Source organism: Lacerta agilis, chromosome 7, assembly GCF_009819535.1.
Source record: "Lacerta agilis isolate rLacAgi1 chromosome 7, rLacAgi1.pri, whole genome shotgun sequence".
In the NCBI taxonomy this organism is placed as follows: domain Eukaryota; kingdom Metazoa; phylum Chordata; class Lepidosauria; order Squamata; family Lacertidae; genus Lacerta; species Lacerta agilis.
Window position 1 is genome coordinate 55,204,575 of NC_046318.1, and position 20,650 is coordinate 55,225,224.

Below are 20,650 nucleotides of genomic sequence, written 5' to 3' on the forward strand. Positions count from 1 at the left end.
ACTGAATAGCTATTAACAACCTATTTACTTTTTCAGTGCCAATTTTATATGTACTGAAGAAGACACAGCCTAAGGCTGAGCGGTTAACAAACCCCTCAAGGGGACAAAAACCATCCAGAATGTAAACTGTAAAAGCAACATAATTATAAATAACAAGCAGCTTTTAAAAAAGTAAACTTTTTTTTTTTAAAAAAAATAAAACTAGCAAGGGAATTATTTGGTACAGCACTCTAGAAACACCAGAATAAAATTCTCATTGTAATTAAGCAACAAAAGGTTTGAAATATACCTATAATGTTAATCTACAACTTTATTAAAAAGAAATTTAAAAAAAACCTGCCTAATGCTTGCCCATTTTATAAGGGAAGATTGAAGGAAATAACGGTATGGTTTTCCTAGCAAAGAGAAGACTTGAGGGCAATGGGATAGTAAAGAATGAGCAGGGTTGCAGTGGCTACAACTAAGTGATAGGGCTCAATATGAAGTGGGATAGGCGATTTCCCCACCCACCCCCTGCCCTGGCTGGATCGATGCCACGTGATCCTAGGTAGAAGAGCAGTAGTGAGAAAGTTGTGTCTGAGAGATGCTGGAGGCAAGAGACAGAAAAGTGCTCAGTTCTAGGCTTTGGGGCTTCCCTGGAAACATAACAGAGAAGCAAGAAAAAATATTTTATAAAATTTATACACTGCTTGATTTAAAAAACAAACCTCTCAAAGATCTTGTTAATGCTCTCAGCTCCTCCATCCTACACTTAGGTTCTGTATATGTGTAAATGAAACCTCACATCCTAAAGACACAAAAGTCTGTACTGTATTGACCATCATTCCAAGGAAGCCAAACTCTGGAAAATGCTTGGAACCTCTGGAGTCTCTTCCCACTCAGAGAGATTGGTATGGCACAGTAACATTATGTAGAATTTATTATTGAAGCTGGGAAAACAAATCTCTTCTGCCCAGCGGCAGCAGACATTGTAAATGCGCCACCATGAACACAGGACTATGGTTCCTTCAGAATTCTGCCCTCTATGACTTTATCATGTCCAGGGCTTTTTTCAGCTGGAACTGAATTCTAGCAGTTCTCAGGTGGGTGCCATTGCCATTATAAGAGAACTAGGGAGGTGTTCATGGTGAGTTCCGGCACCTTTTTTTCTAGAAAAATAGCACTGATTATATCCACACATGTCCTTGTATTTTTATTTCTGCTGCAGGGGCTCATGGCACGTTCAAGAGCGTGCTATTTATCTGGGAAACAGTGCTAAAGAGGAACCATTTCTTCCCTACTCCCAATTGAAAACAGGCAAGTACACCACACAAACATTTTTTAACCCAAACTTCTACAACTATGTTTTGACCTTTAAAGGTTATGCAAGCCTTTGCTGCTGCTTCAGTCTTCTTCCCATGTAAAGGTGACTACATACACAGTATAAATTTACAGAGTGTATACCCAGCCAATAGTCAGTGGTAACAAAGCTCTGACCACCTCTGCCTCACTAAGTAATGATTTGCTAACTGCACCGAGGTAGGCATGTCCATGGTTTTGATTATAGGGGGCTAAAGTTATCCAGTCCCTGTCCCAGTTTGTGGAAGTTTCACAGACATAATCTCATAAGTAATGTTCAAGTTACTGGTACATGTTAAGCAGAGCTCTCTGATCCTTCTGGCATTTTTTCAGCCTGGGGAATGCAGGGAAAGGTTATTTTTGGGTTAAAATCACCCTCTATAAGCTGCCTTTTTACCCACAAGAGGAAAGGAGATGGAGACCCCCCCATGGGTGAAAAAGAAGCTGAAAAAATGGCTAGAGAGGAAGGGGTTAAGCAGTCTTTCTTCATGCACTATTCTTCCATGCAGCCCTGAGGTACTTTGGCTTCCAAAATAAATTAAAAAACTCAGAAGAAGAAAAATTACTGAACTCTGTACAGCCCCTGAGACCTTCTGCATGCAAAGCATGCGCTCTACCACCAAGCATTGGTCTCTTCCCAGGTGGCCTGAGATGCCCTGAGAAAATGAGATATTTGTATATGTCTTCCTATAAATAGGGATGTATTTCTACATTACTCAGAGAGCAGGAATGTGGTACAAAGACACCCTGATTACTAGAAAGATCTAAAAAGATATTTTTACATCATTAACTCCACAGTTTAGTCCATGAAATTTATCACCTAACAGAAAAGAACATTCCAAGACAGAACAAACAAAATTAAATATGGGACAACTACATGAAACTATGGTGGGAGATAATCTGGGCATACAAGGTTTGGTGTCATCACTATGCTGCCAACACTCAGCTCTATTTTACTAGTAGCATAATATATGCCAGCATGTTTCCCAAGATTTTGCTGCACGCCACCCCAATCTCTGAGCGGTGTGAGATTCCAGGGGTCCAGGTGGTTACCCAAGGTTTGTGTTTTCTTTGAAAATAAGGCACAGTGGAGACTCTGGCATCTTTATGATATATGGTTTATTTACACATATATACAACCTGAGCCTGTGGTGGAGGTTCTCACAGCACTACACTCCAAGGGGTTCTTGCTTTCCCATGGCCTCAGTCTTAGATGTCAGCAGAAATTAGCCATGGCACTCTCTGTTGCTCTGCTCCAGCTTGTTGCATTTCATAGATCGCCACCTTTTCCTCCCAAGCTTACATCCCAGCCAACAGCAATCCTAAAAGAAACTACTCTTCTTCAAACTCTGACCTTTGGCCTGCGAACTAACTCACAGCTGGAGAAGAGGCCCTTCCCGAGAGCTGTCAGTCACAAAGTCCCAGCTTTATTAATGTTACAATAATGGTTCATCACCTTGCCATTGTTAACAACTCATACTTGGCGGCCATCATCAGGCTGGCCTGGCTACTCTGGCCATTAAATTCCTGCTGGAACCAGGAATTCAGGGGGCTTGAACCTAACACCTGTTAGGAAATAGGGGAATCTGGTACCTCCAACTCACAATGATATCTTGAAAGATTTCCAGTGCTCAAAACTAAGCTCCATTTAGTTCAAAGTAGCTTGCTTATTACAGATGTCTGTAGGATTGCAGCCTCAGTGAGATGTTAAAATTTTTATAATTTAAACAGATTTTTATGTTTATTGTTACCTATCCTATCCCAAGGCTTTAAATTAGATCGGACAATTAAAAATAATCATGTACAGTGGTACCTCGAGTTACAAACGCCTCAGGTTACAAACACTTCAGGTTACAAACTCTGCTAACCTGGAAGAGTTACCTCGAGTTGAGAACTTTGCCCCAGGATGAGAATGGAGATCGTGTGCCAGCAGCGCAGCGGCAGCAAGAGGCCCCATTAGCGAAAGCACACCTCTAGTTAAGAACAGTTTCAGGTTAAGAACGGACCTTTGGAACGCATTAGGTTCGTAACTAGAGGTACCACTGTACATTCTACAAACAAATTTGGTTTGCATTGAACAGACTGTATGCTGTTGAAATAACTGCACAGGACTACTACTGTTACAGATCTTAGTTTTAACCTTTTATGCATTGCTAACATTTTAGTTCAACTGATCTAACGAGAAGCCAAGTTCCCCAAAGAATAAACACTACAGCAGGATTTTATGGTATTTGTTCGTTCTTTGAGGCTGATTGCATTTTCATCTTTTTAAAGCAGTGCGAGTTTGGAAGCATAAAATAATATTAAGGGGAAATTCTGAGAATGTGGAAAAAAAGATAGTGAAGAATTAGTTCCTAAGGGGAATGAAATAGAATTGTAATATTACTGACCATAGTTTCCTATTTCCCCATAATGATTCACATAAGTAACCAATTCAAATAAGCAGGCAAAAAGTAGGCAGTATTGTTTTCCCCAGAGTGGACTGAAAACACTTTTATACACATTCTTGCCAATATGAGCTTGCTAATGGTAAAACAATGGACCCATTAAGATATGCAAAATTCACTAAAGGTAACCACAGAGCAAACCTTCAATGAAAATATGATTGTTTAATAAATGAACTGTATTCACAGTCAGAACACAATCCTGCCAGACACAAGAAGCTGACAGATCCTATGCATGTCGACTTAGAAGTAAGCTTCACTGAGTTCCATGGGACACCTTGGTGAGTAAAAGGATGCAGCTGTAATCAAGATATGCTTACTTAGGCTAAAGCAATGGCAGATAGACAATTAATTTCAGAATCTATTACATAATGGGAATAATAAGTGTGGAAGTTTGCATACAGTAATGCTTAGATACTTTAATGTTGCCGTTTATTTTTACTATATTTACTTCTGTGAGAAAATAGATTTTCACACGAAGGTCCTCTTTCTGCCTGAGGTGGGGATGATGGGCAGATATAATATTGCACTTGCAGCCCATCATGTCAGCTGGCCTCTCTGCTTCCAGCCAATCAGGAGAGAACTGAGCGGGAGGGACAGAGGGGCACCAAGGTGAATCTGGTCCACCTGAAAGATTACAAGGGGTGCATCTTCCCAAGGATACAGCCAGTTCTTTCCCAGCCTGCCCATCCCTATGGACCTCTTTTTGCTGTAGCTTGTAACATAAAGGTAAAGGACCGTTAGGTCCAGTCGCGGACGACTCTGGGGTTGCAGCACTCATCTCGTTCTATAGGCCAAGGGAGCCGGCATTTGTCCGCAGACAGCTTCCAGGTCATGTTACCAGCATGACAAAGCCGCTTTGGCGAAACCAGAGCAGTGCATGGAAATGCTGTTTACCTTCTCGCCGGAGCGGTATCTATTTATCTACTTGCACTTTTGGGAGTGCTTTTGAACTGCTAGGTTGGCAGGAGCAGGAACCAAACAACGGGAGCTCACCTCGTAGCAGGGATTCGAACTGCTGACCTTCCGATCGGCAAGCCCTAGGCTCAGGATTGCTGTGAACCCAGTGTTAGCTGCTGGTTGACAGGGCTAGGAAGGAAATTTACATGTGGCTGGAACTAGCAGAATCAGTTTCAAAATTCTATGATATTTGTATTGTTGATTCCCTGGGAGGGATGGTTTATTGTTGCTATTTACCACAGCTTTCTTGTGTCACAATTATCAAAGGGCACGAAGGCGTGCAGCAGGATTAATAAATGCAAGGTAGCTGGGGGTGTGACGGGGCACAGGCATAGGATATCCCATTGCAGGGGTGGTGGCAGCAGTGTGCCCTAGATTCTCTGTGTGAAAGCCACTCAAATGGCATTAAAGCCATTGATGGCCATCACTGATACCCCATGACCCTATTCAGCTCCGCAGCCTGGGCTGAGTTAAGCAATGTGGCAATGTCAAGCATAGAACCTTAGCCTTATGCCATGCTACTTGCCTTTGTGAAGCTCTATCCAGTGATGTGGCTAGTATACTTCCAACTTTGGTGTCCAGTATGTCTGTTCACACACAACACCCACTGTGCTCTGGGACGCATGATAATTTTCTGAAGGAGATTCCTCAAAGGCATTAAGCCTCCCTCCCTCCCTCCTTATATTCCATTGGGCAAATTGGGATTCTTTTCCAGTAATTTGATAAAACATTCTCACACAGTCACCTTTCCCCACTGTCAGTTTTTGCAATGTTTTCGTCTAGGTATAGGGCATTTCTTAGTAGTTCAGCAGATAAAAAATGCACCTTAAAAAAAACCCAACTGGTTTAATAAGATAGGAATATTTTAATCTCCTCTTTGTAACCTAAGAACTTTATAAGTAGAAAATATTACTTTTCCTTCAGTCTGGCCAATGCTAAAATGATGTCACTAACTGTATTAACAGAAATCTATAATACAAAATTAGCATGCTAAATTAGAATATAAATGTTGCAGAATATTCTTACTTTAGTTTGAGAAGGTAGATTAGCATTACTTTCACAATTCAAACCCCTTAATTGGTTTAAACTTATTATCAACTGAACTCCAAGACTGCGTTAACAAGCAATATAGTTCCTAACCCCAAAGGATTACAGTCTCTATAACATGACCAGAAGAATGGGAATAGAAAGTGTTAAAAGTTTGGTCAGAGATGGGATGAAGGGGTGGAGAGAGATATGATGGGAAAAACGAATGAATAGATGGAAGTTAATTACCAAAGAGCACTGAGTGAATTGGTGATCCAAAAGTCACTTTGCAAAATAAATATATACTAAACAGAGGTGTAAATGAAAAGGGGTTTTGGCTTAATATGTAGAGATAGCAAGGCCTTTCTTTGGCATGAACAGCATCGTGGAACAAGGCACAAAGAGCAGAATGCAAGAAGTGAATGAAGTGACCTGATATTATGGGCACACGTGAAGTGATAACAAAAAGGGAGCTGATAGACAATGAGAACAGAGACACAAGCAACAGCAAAATCGTAGCAAAGAAATTGGAATTCATTTAAATATTTTCAGAGCTTGATGATGTGATCATAATGGGATGTGGACTGTGTCTTCTAAAGAAAAGAATAGCATCAAATGCTAAGAAAAGAATAGCATCAAATGCTAAGAGATTTTTTCATTTGCGGATGTTGAAGAAACATATTTTTAAAAAATACAAAATACAATGCATGACCATCTTATTGGATTAGCAAAAGCAATATTTTAGTTACCTTTCAAAGATGTTTTCAGGGGTAGAGGTCTCAGTTCTCCACAAATAACTCCAAGACACAGCTATTTGACTCTTCCTCTGCTGTTCCTTACATATAATTCAGTAGGGGAGTGCTGCTCGAAGCTGTGTTATGCTTGATGTTGATGCGAAAGTTATTTATGTAAGAGATGTCTGGCCAATGAACAATGTGGGAGGAGCATGCATTTTCAGAATGTCCTCCAGGACCTTATTTTATTTCAGTATTCCATTTTCAAGATTGGCAGCATTATATCAAGAGAGTTTCTAATGCTTCAACTTGGTTAGGTGGTCACAGGAGGGCATGTGTTGACCTTCTCAGTGAACTAATTGCTTTTAATGGATAGTCTAAACAGCAGTGTACAGGAATACAGACTGCGTAGTTAGAATCACTGTCCTGATAAGTGAATTTTTAAAACTCATGAAAAGGAATGTGATTAGTATCTAATGCATTATGGCATAGTGGAAAGGTTGCACATACTTTTTTACCCTGAAAGTAAATTGTCCCTGTTTGCTTTGCTTTGCATTGAAATGGGCAATTCCCCCCCCCTTCATTAAGTTCATTCTCTAATGCACTTTAGGTTTATATCCAGCAAAAGTATCAATGTGTGTGTCCTTTCAGCATTTTGTTGACTTGTTCGCTTTATGAGAACATTTTGCGTGACAGAAAATCTCTTTAAAGAACAGCTGTTGTGGCTACTTGATTAGTCACTTCCCAAACTACACAACTGGCTGTTTCTTACTTAGTAAATGATTCCTCTGGTTCTTTAAAGAATCACCTATGTGGTTTGAAGAAACTAAAATACTTTCTTTATATTGTGGCAGTGAATGTGATAATGTGAACCTCTATAAATCCTTGAATATGCTTCTAATAGAGAAGTTATGATAACCTGTTGCTTTAAGAAACTGATGATTTGGCAAAGATGCCGTCCCCACTGGGACAGAAGGACAGCTAATAGGTCAATCACAAAGCTACACCTCATAAGTTGATACATGGAACACAGGTTCCCAACATGCATACTAACACAATGTAACAGATCACGGTGAGAATCAAAGTTTAGTTAGCAATGCTTATTGCACATGCGTATTAAACTAGAATGAAGTAATGATGTATATGATTGGTTAAATTGAAATCCTTTGTTTGAAATGTTATAAATACCCCTGCCCCACGTTGGACAGGGTTGCAGTTTTGCGAAAAGATTCGACTGTAACCTATTGCTTTGCAATAAACAACAATGGACTCCTCATGTCTCTGAGTTTTATTGGTGTAACTCAGAAGATAAGCCATTTTTGGCTTACAACAATATATGTTTACAAAGAGATTCAAAACACAAATGGGAAATCTGGAGTACTTTTAATAATCAGTAGATTTTGCCCCTCTTATTCCACCCCCCCTCAAAATACAGCAGATTTCCCATTTGTGTTTTGAGTTTCTTTGTGAATATATACAAAGTATTTTAGTATCTTTAAACACCGCCAGTGATGACTTTGCTCTTGGCAGAATCTTTATTTATGCAATAATACTTAGACACAGTGCTTTTCTTCTAGACAAAATGGTGCTGGCACTCACCATGAAGTTATATTAAGTGCCACATTTTTAACCAGTGCTTTTCTTCTAGAAAAAAGGTGGTGGTATGCATACCCTTGAGTACCCCTATGGGAAAAAAGCACTGCTTACATAGAAGACACCGGGGACGCCACAGGGGTGCGTGTTGAGCCCGCTTTTATATACGCTCTATACATCTGATTGTGCCCACAAGTACCCCAGTAATAAGATCATTAAGTTTGCAGATGATACAACAGTGGTTGGTATAATCACGGCTGGAGAGGGGGTGGCGGCCTATAGGAAGGAAGTTGAGCAGTTGGCAAAGAGGTGCAGGGAAAACAACTTACTCCTTAACTTAAAGAAGACAAAAGAGATTATTGTGGACTTTAGGAAATGTAAATTGAATATTCAGCCACTTATTATTGAGGGGAAGTGTGTGGAACAGGTCTCGGTGTTTCAATTTCTGGGAATGGAGTTGAGAGATAACCTAACCTGGGGAGAAAACAGCAAAGACCTGATGAAGAGAGCACAGCAGAGGTTATATTTTCTGAGAATCCTCCGGAAAAATAATCTCTCAAAGGACCTGTTGATGGTATTTCACCATTGTACTGTTGAGAGTGTATTAACCTATGGTCTCTGTGTGTGGTTTGGGAGTTGCACTGTCAGGGAAAGAACAATGCTGTCCAGGGTTGTAAAGACTGCGGAGAGAATAACTGGGTGCACTCTTCCCACCTTGGATCAAATCTATGCCTCCAGGTGCTATAAGAAAGCTGCAGAGATAGTGCAGGATAGTGCGCATCCTGGAAATGATCTCTTTCAGCTTCTGCATTCTGGAAGAAGGTACAGGGTTATAAAGACCAGGACTAGCCGCCTGAGAAACAGTTTCTGTTGTGTATTGATTCAAGGGTTATCATATCTGTATTACTATTGTCTGTATTCACATTAGGGGAAAGTAACTGCCTCCCTGTTCCAGAAGGAACAGCTACTATTGGTTCATTCAAGTTGCTGCATTTGGATCCTCAGTCTTATTGGTTCCCACCAAAAGGCAGCTTTGTGATTGCTTGAGATTGTTCCCTTCAAAATGTATCCTTTCTAGCCAGCCTACTGTCCCTATAAATGTAGCTTCCCTCTCCTCAGTTCCCCAGTCATGTTTACTTGAATAAAGAGTGTTACATGAAGAAGCTGTCTCCTGCCTGCTATGTCAGAGAGCTGAAGTCACTTGCTGAATCACTATCCCCACACTACAACAGTTTCTATCCAAAAGCGATTTTGGCTTTAAACACAGTGTAAGGCAGTCTCTAAGGAACTGTTTGTATTTAGTTGTGGGGCATCAGAGTTTTTAGGGGGCTAATCAGGTAGGGTATTAAAGTTTAGGAGGTTAATTATGCATAGGCGGGATGAGGAATGAGTCAACAGGCATTTTCAGGATAGTAGGCTTGTCGGTTTTTGCATGTCTGAGGTAGATTTTTCAATTTCGTTGTTCTCTATGGGACAATGACAATAAAGATTATCGTTTCATATCGTTCTCATTGATTGTGGCCAAAGTTGGTCTGGTAAATATGGATAATCTGAAATTCCTGCCTAAAATAATATTATAACTGTCTTGATTATCCTAAACAGGCCTATTGCTTTGGAATATTCTGATTAACCTTGATGGAAGGTCTTGAATTTTCCTGAATTGCTGGACTAGCTTATCACTGTATGCTTCTTACAGATAAGTTCTCATAACCCAGTAGCTAAGTAAGCCTTCAAGTTGCTTGTGTTAAGTAGAATGTGTGAGATTAAAGAATGTACATCTGTATTTTGTGTGGGTTCCTAACAAGTATTATATGGATATAAAATATTTTATCAAATTACTTGCAAGTTCTATAAAATAAATGCTAAATGTAACATGCAAGAATGTATTTCAGAAGTTTTCTAAACATTATTAAGGAGCTATTATTTCTTTTTAAAGCCTTGCCCAAATGATCTCTCTGAGCTTCTCCTAAAGGAGAAAAGAAGGGTAGTATCAGAAGCTTTCTGGGTTTCTCTTTGAACTGGATCTAATATTTATACTCATATGGTTAGCAATAATCCCTAATTTTTTTAAAATGTAAATCTTAATATAAGAATGATGTGTCAGGTTAGGCAAAATAGTCAAAAAGTGTCAGCAGCTGCAATTACCTGGCTAATACTAATAGAGGGTGACCTAGATGCTGTTACTTTTTTATAATATAAGACTTGTTAGTCACTATCCAAAGGTCTCCAAACAATTTACATTTATAAACATAAATACATTGCACCATAACCCCTCCCTGAAACTCCTACAGAACTTTAAACAGAATGCACAGAAAGGACAGAAAAAAGAAAGAATTTATATATCAATCACATACTAAACTATTTGCTATTAAGAGACAAGCAAAATTGTCCATGATGTATCAAGACAAAATTGGAAAATGCTCTTGCAAAGATATAAAGTGACATAAAGACGTGGCATATGTTTTTAGAGCCTTCATACCCAGTGTCAATATAGACATATATAAATCTCTGGCTTTTATATATAGCTGTAAAAAATTCAACACATTTGTTTTTGGAAAGTCAGTGTTGTTGCAGAAATTGACCACAAGTGCCCAGTATCTGTTACCAATAAAGAATTAGCAGGCACTTCTTTCCCAATTTCAGCTGTATGACTTAACTATTGACTTCTGTCCAGATAAAAAAATCTAGTTATAGAGGATCAGTTATTCAGAGCATATGACAGAAAAGATGAAAAACAATAAAGAAAATATGTCCATTTTCAGGGACGGCTGTATGTAATTCAGAGGTATCAGAGGTCCCACCACAGGCTGACCAGGTCACTATTTGTGCATACCTGCTCCATATTTTCATTTAAGGCAGAGTGAACTGTAATTGAAGAGGTATTGTTCAGAAGCCATAGGTGGAGAGTGCCCAAGGATTGCAAAAGGAAATGCTTCAGAGAAAACATGCGGAGCATCTGGGCACTGAAAAAATATAAAACAGAAACCAGAGAGGCATTACACTGTACGTATATGAATCTGCATATGTACCAGTAGTTGTTGTTTTTACCTGCCTATGTAGTGGATTGGAGCAGGTTGATAAATGCGATAGATACTAAAAATGTTGGACTAGGCAACAAAAGAGCCTTTTTAGAGATTTTATATAAATATTAACACTCTTCGGTTTGTTCTTTGTATTCTAATTGTCTCAATCTCTACATTAGCTGATATTGTAGTTTGTTGCACTGATTGAGCTATAAATGCTTAGTACTTCTTTTTCGACACCTTTATAAAAATAGGATAATCAGGCACGATCATTTCATATGAATAATGGTTATTCTGCGTGGTAATTTGTGTCTCCTGTCTTCAGCACACACCAATATATATGTGCACTTTATCATTAGCAGCTGCAATGTGGGTGTGGATATATATCTTAAAGAGTTCTATCCCATCTTCCATTCTTGCCAGTTCCAGGTCAGGTTAGAAGCATAAAATATAATTGCTTCTGAGTTTGTGGGTGCCATACTTCTAATCCCTGAATCTAGCAACTGTTGGAATTTAATCAAGGCTTGGTGTGTTAAACTGGGTGTCAGACCTCTCGAATCACTGGATCCAGCAAGTGTTAAAGGGCAAAGGAAGGTGCATAACTCAGAATAACTGACGATGGTCATACACCGAAAGAAATAAATGCTTTCATTTGTGGGCTAATTTCTTCAGTTGATATAGTGTTACTAGTAGAATTCACATTATTGTCCAAGAACAATCCTTTTACATAAAATGGGCACTCAGAACTTCAGTGTTTTAAAATCAGATGCACCTCGTGTATCACACAGGTCAGGAAAGCTCTCTTTCATTTAAAACTGAGGCTCGCAGTTGCATAGCTACAAAATGAATGTAATAAATATTCTAACAGCACAGTTTGCCTTGGAATGGGCAGAATAGTGTCTGCATTTCCATTATAAATCCATTATAAAGGCAGCAATTCTTCATACTGAAATCTGTCCATAAATATAGCTGTGACTGTAATTGAGTACATACCTGATACAAAATTCAAACGTTTGCTTGATGGAACTTGAAGATAAAGAACTATTTAGACAGATACAACATTACTTCAACTTATTAAGTCATAGGATTAGAGTGATTGCTGTTTAATGTTTTTGTAATATATATATGTGTGTGTGTGTGTGTGTAATTTTTATTTATTTTCCATTTAATATTATACATTCACACCATTATTATCCACTTTATCTCCCTGCCTCTTTAGAGCCTGTCGACTTTCAGTCGTAATATTTGAATTTTTAACAAGTTAATAGGACTTCCATTGTTCCTTTTTTTCTACGTTCACAGGAAGTTTTGTTCATGCATAACACTAAGCCACGCAATGGCTAGGAGTGAATGAGTACGCATGCTGGTGCTTAGTGAGAAGTTTGTGACTTCCTCTCTCCTCTCCCTCCTTTGCGACTGCCAGGTGCTAAGCCATTGTTTGGCTTAGCGCTATGCCCAAACCTGGGCTTGTAGTTTATGTCACTTCAAACAAACTATGGGCTGCAACCAAGGTTTGTTCTTGACTTAATGTTCATGGTTTAATCGGAAGATGCAAACTATAAAATATACATATGAAGCTATAACCAGCCAAACTATAAGGAGAATTCTGGGACGCAGGGAGAAAAATGGGCACATGGAGTGAGGTTACAGTTGAGGATATAAAGAAAGCAGGCAAAACAGTACAAAGGATCTAACTTTGTACAGCTTCAAATTTATTATATATTTATACCCTGCCTTTTTTCCTGACAGGACTCAGGGTGGCTTATGGATAAAAACAAGAACCACTAAAAATATAGAAAAATCCATCATTAAAATAAAAAATAGAATTAAAATTATGTATCACATCTGTTTAAAACATACCAATAATTACAATAAGGCGCCAGCCCTTTAATTAAAAGCAGTCAGTTCATAGAAGCCTGTTGGAACATGAAGGTCTTCACTTGCTGATAGGACAGCAGGGAGGGAGCCAATTAACTTCTCTCCTGTGTCCCCACCAAGTGTGCCTGTGAGGATGGTGGGACCAGTGCTTTTTCCCCTAGAAAAAGACGTGCTGGAACTGAGTTCTGGCGAGTTCCGGCTGAAAAAAGCACTGGGTGGGACCAAGAGAAGGACCATCCTTGAAGATCCCAAAGCCTGGGCAGGTTTGTATGAGGGAATTCAGTCTTTCAGATAGCTAGGACCTAAGCTCATCATCATGAAGCTGTGTTGAATGAGACCATTTAGCTCAGTTCCTAAATGAGAAACTAAATACAGAAAATTGAATATACACCATTATCTGTTGCTGTTAAAATGCCAACCATAAGCTCCATCAGATTTTCTATTTCTAGTGATTGGAAGCAGTTACATCTCTCAGGTGTAATTTCATTACATTGTTCATAAAAACACTATTAAGTAACACCCAATCAACCTTATGCATAGCAATTATACAGAAGATTCCCCTGGTAGTTAGTGGGATTGCTGTGGTGCTCAGTATGCTCAACAGTTTCTATTAAAATCAATTTGCTATCTTAACTGCCACAGTATGGCATTCATTTCAGAAGTAGGATATACATATGTGAAAGGTATACAAACAGGAGGAGGTGTGGTAGTTGGTGGATATTAAAATGAGGACAGGAGGGACAGGGGCCTTGGGCAGGAGATAAAGAGGATAGGAGAAGAGGTGCCTTTTCTCCGGTGCATTTTGCATGCTTCCGTTTAGCTCATCACAGCTTACAGAGTTTCAGGAAAGTGCCTAAAGAAAAAAGGCTGGGGCCTTCTGAGGCAGTGGATAGGGATCCACCACCACAGCTGGCCCTGGGCCTGTAGGCCCCCATTAACTTTTTTGTGGCTCAGCACAGGCTCAGGACTGTCATTGTAATTTCCCCACAATGCAGTGCTGTTGCATAATTCACAGGCACTGCATTGTGGATAAATCAAAGTAAGTGAGATTGCACTGGCATGGGCCCAGCATGGCCGTCAGCACTGATAATGCATTCTGGTGAAATTCAAATGGTGGCAATGCCAGTGAGACCAGCCATGTGAGCTGCCATTCACCACTGGACCATCTCCACCAGCTATACTCTTAAAGTGAGGGACCAACTACAGTTGAGGGATCCACTCTTGAAACCTGATGCCAGCCCTGTATATTTTGGAAATCGTAGGCCAGGAGTCACCAGCCATTTTTGACCGGTGGTCATGATTGGAATTTTGAGGAAGTGCCGTGGGTGCTAGTCACAAAACGCTGCTGTGGCATAACACAAAATGGTTGCTACATCTAAACAAATAAGACTACCACAAAATGGTGTGGGTATGCCCACCCCCATCAGCTACCCCATCAATGAAAAAAAGGCATCTACACCAGCCATTGTCATATTCTCTCACAGAGAGAAGCTCTTTGCACCAATCATCTGTTCAGAATAGACGTAAGGCTGGGTTTCCAAGTGTAAAAGGCACATCCTCAGTGTAGAAGAGGCTAAGCCAGTGCAAAAAGGAACTCAGCAGGAAGAAGAAACAAGTCTCCCATGCATTGTGGATTTTTAAGAATACTTACACTGAAGCTCCACAGGAAGTACTGGTAGCTGCAGGCATTATGCTAGTGATCCTACTGCATGGCATTTAAGCACAGTCTTAACTTGTTCTTCTGGGATAGGTCAGTCAGTAGAGCATGAGATACTTATTCTCAGCATTGTGGGCTCAAGCCCCACATTGGACAAAATGATTCCTGCATTGCAGAGGGTTGGGCCTTTCCATCTCTACATTTCTATGATTCCTCTTCAGGGAAATAAGAAAAGAAAAGAAAGAAAATGGTAAGTTAATCCCAACTCTGGGGTCCTGGTCTGGAAGTGTACCAACAGATACTGTGAGTGTGTTAAATATTCTTCATATGGGCTGTGAAAGTCTAACAAAGCTGGCTGAATTTGTATGTAAAATAATTTAATAAAATGGCTCTTACTAAGTTTTTTTTCTAGATAATGAAGCGCTGTTTAAAAATAAATAAATCCATAAACTCAGTTCCTGAGACTTAGTTGTTCATTTTGTCTTTGAGGTGCATGGAATGCATACACAATTCATAATAAGACACATTTACTACCATTTTAAGTAGAAAGTAAGTGTGTAGTGCTCCCAGTAAAACAGAACTATATTTCTTAGTTTGAGGAGGCTAGCTTCCCATTCTGAAAAAAGAACCATGCCTCATATTGGATTCTGTTTGCCTTTGTGTGTTGGAGTTAGCACTCAGATGTGTACTTAACTGACGGATCTTGGCTGATTCCTATTCTGTGTACACATTACCTCTTGTATATAATGTTTTAAAAATCTCTGTTTAATTTACATGAAAATGAACATGTTTATACAAGCACCAGGTGTGGTGTACTAATGGATTGTGGTAAAGGGTGGGGGGAAATGCACTAAGTGTCATAGCATAGTTCATCTCGTTTGCAGAAATGGATAAGATGCTTATTTTAGGCATCTGTGTTAAAAGCATTAGCAGGGTGAAAGAAGAAAACCTAGGAAATGGAAACATTTTGAAAGGCTGCTTTCACATTTCCAGTGTCTGGCTTTCCAGCTGGATCTTAAAATGTTAGCCAGGGTTGAAATCGACAGATTTGCCCATCCCAACTCAGATCACTGCCTCTCCTTTCTTTCTTCATTTTATGGTAAAAATTTAATTTCTTAACAAGGAGTTGGCATGACTGCACTTTTTACTGTAGACACCCAGAGGCATACCTAGGGGTTCACGAAACCACCCCCACCAGGTGCGCAGGTCCAGCGGGGAGCACAAAAATTACCGATCAGATGATGGAGTGTATGTGTGTGGCAATGCGCTGCACACTGTTGCCATAAGATCAAACAGGAGAAGCTTCTATGGCACAAAGGCATGAGATTTTATTCACCCTTTCTCTTCACTTCGCCCTCACTCCAGATGTATTTGGGTCACATAAAATGTAGTAATTTCTAATTTGGGGGGTTAGGGTTGGGGGGGGGAGTTGCTGAAAAAAGTTACTTGAAAGGGGTGCAAGGGACCAAAGGATGCCTCTGTAGACACCTTGTTTGTAGAATCTGCTAATCTATTTTGTTGTGAAGCTAAACTTGTCTACCTCTTGATAATGGAGTCTGACTTTCATAATCCTATATCATCCCCCTAATTTATTGTGCATGGCTTTATATCAAGATGTGTGTATGTGCATACATGTAAGTGTAAAAACATTCAGCAAGAGGAGAACTGCGTCTGTTCTTGAAACATGTTAAGAATAGTACATGGGACATGAGGGACCTCTGATGATCCTAGAAAGTACAATATGTGGGTTTGTTGAGGTTGCATTTCTGTACTCATTTACCTGAATTCAAAACCCCATTGTACTCAAAGGGACTGATTTCTGAGTAGGCGTGTACAGGACTGCACTGCATGTGACCTTAGAACAAATTCCACATGTTTGCCAGCTGACAGAGAATGCTCCTTTCTTCCAGGTGATTGGGCTGAAAAGTTCTGTGAATTGGGGAAGAGTTCGTCTTCCCTCCCTCCCTTCATCCTCTTCTTATTGACCTTCAATGTCCACAAAAAACTAATGTAGGAATATGTGGCTGGCAGACTATGAAAACATTGTTTGTTCTAATAAAACTTGCAGACTTTTTGTTGTTATTGCAAGGCTGATTTCAACCACTTGCCTAGATGGGTAGCTATCAAATCTATCTCAGGTTGTCTAGATCAAATAGCCAGAGATAAGGCAGCATTTCTCGCTTCTTGCTGTATAGCAATTTGGAAGAGAGAGAAAATCCATCAAAGTTTGAAGCAAAGTTCATGCTAATATACCACATTGTAACCCCTTGCCCTGCACTTTGCTCTTTTGGTTTGGCCATCAGGCAGCTTGCTGGGTAATGATATAGTCTGAGTTCCGCTGCTCCCTTTCCCAATAAAGACAATCATTTCCTAATGTAGTTTTCAATTGCTGAGGGAGCCCTTCTAATTGTGGCTGAACAATCTGAACAGTGCCATTTTCAAACTTTTTCCTCTGAGGGCAGCAATATGGAGATCAGTTCCTTTTAGCTTTTAACATTATAGTGTTCAGATTTTAAAGCTTTTATGCCAGTGTTGAAGCCTTTGCTTCACTTTTTGGGGAAAAAAATCAAATGGGAACTGGCAGAGAATTGTGAAATAGCAGATTTAGCAAGCAACATTAATGAGTGCTTAAAGTTTGGTTGTTACCACAAAAGACTGATAAACAATATTCATTGGGGGTAGAATGAAGATAGTGAATAGAGAAAAAATAGTTTCGAAATGCTAGAATGGAGCAAGGAAGATAACTGGCCTGGGATTCTGGATGGATCAGCAAAAGGAAGTACAGGCAGCAACCATTTTATGTGCATCTCCTAGAGCACCTCCTAGGAGGCTTAGTTTGGTCACAATCGAGTATACACTTCCAGAGTTAATGCTAAACACATTACTTTTGTTAAATGAGCCACCAAAGCCGCTAGACTGCCGTGAAAATTTGTGTCCCAGGCTTTTTAGACGTCTCTGCTCATGTACTATGTGAAATCGAAGGGGCATATGGGTTGCCTGACGTGAAATATATTAGCATTATTTTCATCTCTGTTACCCCACTATTTGGAGTTTGCAAGCTGCAGAGAAAGGGGTTGGGATCAGAGTGGGCAGACAGGCTGTGGGCAGACAGGCTGTAAAAGGGACAGAGAGCATGGCATTTTGCTATTTTGGAGCCAAGACTGCTGTGCCTATGGGAGAAGCAAGAGATTCTCTTGGAATGTGAATGTTCTGAATTTCCTCCTTCTAGACTCAGGTTGTATAGATGTATAAATAAGCCATATATACCAAAGACACCACAGTGTCTGCTATGCCTCATTTCCAAAGGAAACACTGACCTAGACCACTGGAATCTCACATCACTCTGAGATTGGGGTAGTGTGTAACAATACAATATCAGAATGAGCTGAAAACAAGGTTGTGGTCATTTGTTGTTATTCAGTTGTTCAGTCGTGTCCAACTCTTCGTGACCCCATGGAGTTGTGGTCATTAGTACTGTTTAAATGACCAATTAAGTAAAAGCATTGGCCTGTAAGCAATAAAATATATTTGTTGCTATTGAATTTCATGCAAAGTTTTTGATTATTTTGAATATTTTCTATACATTTCAACTTCCTAAAACTGGCCAAGTTGGAATGGCAATTTCACATACAGCTGACTATGGGAGCAGTTTGGATTCTGAGCCAAATCTACATTGCATATTTTTATCAATTCAACATTCAAAATAATGAAGATGCTCAACTACTTTTTCTGCCTTTTGAGAAATGCTCAAAGAACAACTTAATATAGCAACCATTGGATGGCAGTGTTTCTGCAGTATAGTGGAGAAAGTACACTGAAATAAGTTGTGGCAAAGAACTGTCAATTATTTCTGAGATTTTGTGAGCCAAAAACACTGTAGCTGTGTTGTTGTTGTTTAGTCGTTTAGTCGTGTCCGACTCTTTGTGACCCCATGGACCAGACTAGAGCACATTTATTTATTTATTTATTTAGAGATAGATAGATAGATAGATGATAGATAGATAGATAGAGATATTTTTGCCTACTCTTTATTTTAAAAACCCCAGAGTAGGGTACTATATCTCAGACATAAGATACATACAATGTAAAAACTTCATCAACAAGTCACACACATCCTGCAAGGCAGGCAAACCCATCTCCACCAATGACCAAGTTAACCTGGATAATAGAACATAGATTGCAGTAGTGTTCCAAACATAGGTGACATATTATGTTGAAACCCTTGTAAATTTTTAACTGGTTTTTAACATCTTTTATTGGCCTGTTCTCTGTTAACTGTTGGTAGTTGTTCCTCTGGAATTGAAGGCTGATTTTAGCTGCTTGGCTTATTGTGTTTACTGATTGATTAGTTGTATTGTTATATTGGATTGTTTTAACTTTTTATTGTACATTGCCTAGGAATGTGAGCTGCCTGGATCTTTTGCTGAGGAATTGTAAAGAAAAGGGATTCCTCTCCCTTACTTTCACTATCTACATAGGGATATAGATGAACTATTCAAGAAAAGCCCTGGAAGTTCTCCTCCCCATTTGTACAGGGGTTGGTTTTTTTAAAAAGGGGAAAAAAATCAGAGTAACACCTTGGGATAACAACCTGAGCTATCATCTTCTGGAGCTTGGTTATATAAACAAGTCACAAACTTTATTTTGCCACATGTTATCCTTCTGAGCCAAGAAAGCAGTGGCAGCAGAAGTTTTATGCATCTTTTAGCAAAGTGTCAGGTGAATAATATTCTAACATTCTTAGCTTAGAAAATAAGCTACTGAAGATTAATTGTTAAGAGTAGAGGCAAAAGTCAGGCTGGTGAGTTGTAACAACACAGGGACCATAGTCTAATGAATATATGAACTCTCTTTACAGCTGACCTTAAAACATGTTGTACACTGACTTTTAATGACTTGCACCAAAAGCTGTTTTCAGATTTTCCCACATGCACCTCTGATAATGTTCAGAAGTGTGTTGCTATTAAAGCACCATGCCAAAACCAACATTATTTTTTTTTAAATTCATTGCTGCCAATTGGATACTTAGCTGGTGATGGAATACTTCATTATCCATAAGTACGGATGGGATTGAGATAAGAATTTGCTATTAATGACTGTTTCACAACTGCTTCATTGTGGCTGAAGAACATTTGGCTCACTTGTAAAACTCTGATAGTACTCTCTGCCTTTGTATATACCTATGTCAGTAGAGCTGTGGGCTAATAGTTTAAATGGATGTTGTTGTTGTTGTTGTTGTAAGTTGTACTTCAACATATCTGGAGGGCATTAGGTTGGCAAAATACTAGACAGACATTTCTTTTGCTTTTCTTGATTGATTGATTGATTGATTGAATTCTAGAAAGGCTTTTATACTCACTGGTGCACTCAAACCTGGTAGAAAGCAGGATTGAACCCTTTGCACATCAGGTTGGCCACTGTCTTTCCTCACCACCCTCTCAGGCCCACTTTTACAGGTGGGAATGAAATCTTTTCAAGGAACACCTGAAGCTGCCTTATACTGAGTCAGACCATTGGTCCATCTATACCTGGAGGACACCACATTGGCTACCCACAGATGATGGAGTATAGCAAGATGGCATAGCTACCGGGTTTGGGCAAATTAGTCAATTTTAGTTTCACTCCATTTCTAATATAACATAATATACACTTTTTGCAAGCAATATCCCTAAATATGAGTTTTATTTACACCTTCCCCTACTATACGCATTCTTATACAGTACATGTATTTTGGCTAGAGAACTGTCACAAAATTTAGAGAAGGGTGAATTTTGAAAAATAGCTACAATTTTGGTTCAGATCTTATTTTGGCTAAGTTCACATTAATATGTGGATCAAATTGAATTTGTATACTTAATAGCAGAATACCAAGAATTCGAATATGTAATATGCCATTGACACCAGACATTTAAGCAAGCCTGGTAAATACTAGCTGCAAATTTAATTTAATTTTTGTTTTTAAAAAACCAAACTAATTAACTAATAATCTGAAGTTCT

General features: G+C 39.3%; 1 protein-coding gene across 1 annotated transcript in view; it reads left to right on the top strand.

Annotated features, from left to right (window-relative positions):
* Positions 1-3,969: 3,969 nt before the first annotated feature.
* Positions 3,970-20,650, top strand: part of KCNB2 (potassium voltage-gated channel subfamily B member 2) — a 239,864-nt gene continuing 223,183 nt past the window's right edge. The window contains exon 1 of the mRNA XM_033155412.1: positions 3,970-4,063. The gene's annotated coding sequence lies outside the window, so the exon portion shown is untranslated. The remainder of the gene's footprint in view (positions 4,064-20,650) is intronic.